This window comes from Coptis chinensis, chromosome 1 (assembly GCF_015680905.1).
Source record: "Coptis chinensis isolate HL-2020 chromosome 1, ASM1568090v1, whole genome shotgun sequence".
Taxonomy (NCBI): domain Eukaryota; kingdom Viridiplantae; phylum Streptophyta; class Magnoliopsida; order Ranunculales; family Ranunculaceae; genus Coptis; species Coptis chinensis.
Window position 1 is genome coordinate 26,030,387 of NC_141456.1, and position 4,061 is coordinate 26,034,447.

Below are 4,061 nucleotides of genomic sequence, written 5' to 3' on the forward strand. Positions count from 1 at the left end.
CTTCCTTTTTTTCTTTCATCATTTCTTTAGGTTTACTGTTCCTTTTTATCCCTTTCCTCCCCTCTATTCATCCGTCGATCTCTTTCCACATCCTTTGGTCAGCTTTTTCACACCTGTCCACCTAGGGTTCTGCGGCCTCGATCCCATGCACCTCATTTCTTCTTTCTTACCTTGCCCTCACTTTGACCCTGACACCCCCTGGGTCCTTCGCACGTGCGTGACTCACGCTCTTCTAGAAGACCGCGGACTTGCTCCAGTGTTTCATGTTCTCCACTCCTTATTTCACTTCGGGCCCTCGGTCATAGCATCTCAGCTGATACAGATGCCCCTTTTCGGCCCTCGGATCTCGAGGGGTCCGCGGGCCGAGACTCACCAGCTGGGATGCACAAAGTCGTCCCAGCAGGGGCCTTTCATTCACTCTCATCTCATTATCTCTTCTGACATCCATGATCACGCTTCTGCATTGGACTTTGAATCTGTGAACACGTGTCGTTAGGCACATGCCCCCTTTCGGCGCACGCATAGTCACTCTTGTCTCTTCGGTTTCCGTGCGGACAGGTGTCTCCTTTCATATGGTTCCTTCCCCTGCCACGTGTCATCACTTTCCTCTTTTGCCCTGGTCTCTAGATATCCCGCCCAAAAGAACCCTCACGTAATCCTTCACCTTTTGTATTCCACAATCTTTCAACTTCATTCTCCCATACTTGCTGCTCTCCTCTTCTCGTGCATGCTCAACCCTCTCTCTCCTCCTCCGGTGCATCTACCCCCGCCCCTGGCCCTCGTTCCACCGTCAAGCCATTCTCAGCCGTTGCTTGACTTAGACCAGGTTCGTGTCTCTCCCCTTTCTTCCATTTACAGTGCATTTCCATTGTTTTCGCTCTTCTCGTTTGGTTTTTCTTTGCTAGTGTTCTGTTATTTTGCTCATCCCCACCTCTTTGGGGGTGCCATTCGTTAGCTAGTTTTCCCCAGTTTTCGTTCATCCTCTTGCTTCCCTCATGTCTAACTTTGATTCGGGTAGCTTATCCGCTACCAGATCTGCTAGATCGGGGTCCCTATCCCTTGAATCCATTAGTAGGTCCGCCGACTCTGCATCTTCCTGCCCATCTGCTGATCAATCTGAGTCCCCTGTTCTGGAACCACTTCATCCATCCACGGCTCCTTCAACCTCTGGAAGACCACCCGTACTTCCACCACCACCTTCCCATTACCGCAGACCTAACCTTGCCGCAGTCCAAGTTGCCTACGGCATTCCCAGAGATTTAATTTTAGAACATGTGCCCAAAGTTGCCCACTTTCCTCACCGGTCCCACCGTGACCTAGGTTTTTAGTAGCCACAGTGGGGCAAATAGCAGTTGGATTGCAATTTCCCCTGTCTTTATTGGATGTTAAAGTTTGTAACCACTTCAACATTCCGCCATGCCAAGGCATTGACAACTTCTGGTGAATCATGTATGCCGCGAACTATTACAACAAATCGAATACTCCCCAGATTCGCCTACATGACATCACCGCCCACTACTATCTCTCACTCTCAAGCACTGGCCAAGAAGGTCGCCACTGCCAAGAAGCGTAAGTCTCCTACTGCCCCTTCTCCGATCACCGCCGGAGCCAACCTGAGATCGTATTCTTCTATTGCTGACTGGGAAGATGACTTTGCATGCCCCACAGACACCACAACGGCCATGGACGTTACCAAGCTTAAGCTCTGGGATAGTGACTCCGAGGGTGATGCTCCCAATGACGCATAAGCCAAGGGTCCTCCTGCTAGCTAAGAAGGCTAAAGTCACTGCCTCCACCACCTCTGCTAGGGAATCTCGGCCGGGTTCACCGCCGCCTACGGCTACCACACACCGCTCTGGGAAAGAGGCAATTCCCATTGGTCCCCTGCCTACTGGGCCAGTGGAAATATAGCATCCGCAATTCAAAGTTAGGGACCGGGATGTAACCACTCGAGACTCCTCTCTGGACAATCCGGCGGTGGCCGTGTCTCTGTTCTTCAACTCCCACCTACCCAGGGACCAGGTTTACGGAGATTCCAACTCCTTCGCCTCCCATTGGGCTGCGATCTACACCGGTTGGGAAAGGGTATGCCCTTCCCATTTTTTTTTCTTTCGTATTATCAATTCCCCTAACTTTATCTCCGTCTCCAGCTGAGCCTCGATGTTGGTAATGTCCTCCGTGGCCTCACCAACACCCTGGATGCACTCGAAACCGTGAAAAATAAAATCCACGGTACGGAAGGGTGGAAGGCTAAGCACGCCCAGATGGAGAAGGAACGAGACAACGCCCATTTCGAAGCGCATAAACATCACAAGGACCTCCAACGCGCTGAACAAGCTCATAAGGATTATGTGGCGGGCGTCACCTTGAAGCTAGAAAGGCGAGGGAGACTGACAGAGCTGCTACTCAAGTTGCCTCGAACAAGCAATTGGCGGATGCCGCGGAACACTTCAAGGCCTTAGCGGCCAAGAAGATTGCCCGGGAATTGAAATAACAACTGGAGGCCCCTTGCAGCATCTGGCCGGCTTCTTCCCGCTCCGCTCCCAGTTTCTGCAACTTCAGACTCTATTGCCCCTGCTCAATCATTTGAGCCAAAGGCCACCGTCCATCCAGGGGTGGCGACCTCCCCATCGATGTTTATAACCCCACTGTGGAGGAGGTTGGGGGACAGCAGTCAGAGGATGTGACCGAAGACCCAAAGTGAAGACAGTTCCCATGCTTATGTAATGCATTTTAGCCTTTCGTTCCTGCACAATGCTCTGGATATTTTTTTGGAATGCGCAACTGCTTTTGAACAATGTTTTCTGATCTACGTATCAAATTTTGCTTAGCTTGCTGCACCTTACTTTTTATCACATGATTTTTTCACACATGACCAACACTTGCTTGTTTAAATGCATTCATCCTACCATCTCATTCCTATGGCTTAATGGGGACCTCCTCGTTCGCGAAGGGCTGATCCCCTTTCACTACCATGTAGGTGTCGGGGGTACCTCGGCTTGCCCCCAAGTTGAACATGGAGGAGTTGGGGGCAGATCAGTTTAGCCCCCCAGTTAAATTCGGACCCTATCGGCCGCTGCCATAGAGATGTTGGGGGCAGATCAGCTTAGCCCCCAAGTTAAATTCGGGGCTCGTTATCCGCAGAGGGTTAACTCTCTCCGCTGCCCTGGAGATGTTGGCGACTACCCGGGTTGCCCCCAAGTTGAATATGGAGATGTTGGGTGGGAGGTCAGTGTAGCCCCCAAGTTGAATTCGGGGTACGTTGTCCGCGAAGGGTTCACTCCCCTCCGCTGCCCTGGAGATGTTGGGGGCTACCCAGGTTGCCCCCAAGTTGAATATGGAGATGTTGGGGGTAGGTCAGTTTAGCCCCCAAGTTGAATTCGGGGCACGTTGTCCGTGGATGATTCACTTTCTCTGCAGCCCTAGAGATGTTGGGGGCTACCCGGGTTGCCCCCAAGTTGAATATGGAGATGTCAGAGGTAGGTCAATTTAGCCCCCAAGTTGAATTCGGGCCTCGTCGTTCGCGGCCCTAGAGAGGTCGGGGGTGACCTGGGTTGCCCCCAAGTCGAATATGGAGATGGTGGGGGCAAGTCAGTTTAGTCCCCACGCTGAGTTCGGGCCTCGTCATTCGCGGTCTTTGGCCTAAACCACATACAAACGAATAAACATGCATCAGATAGAGGAAATTGGCTATCACTTCCATTGACATTTTAAAGGGCTCAAAATATTATTACAGAGTTTGATGTTCATATATTACGAAGCAAATTGACTTTCATTTCATACTAACAACAACGGTGTACAAAGTTACTCATGGAATTTCTTTAGCATCCTGATATTCCACGGTCGCTTGACACTCTCTCCCTGGGGTGTCTGCAACCTTTATGCCCCGGTCATTCCAGCCTCTACCACGATGTATGGTCCCTCCCAGTTGGGGCCCAACTTTCCATCCGTCTCTTTCTTAGTGGCTGGGGTCACCCGCCGAAGCACCCAGTCACCGACGCTAAATTTTTGCGGCTTCACCCGCTTGTTATATTGTCTCTGCAGCCTCCTGTGGTACTCTT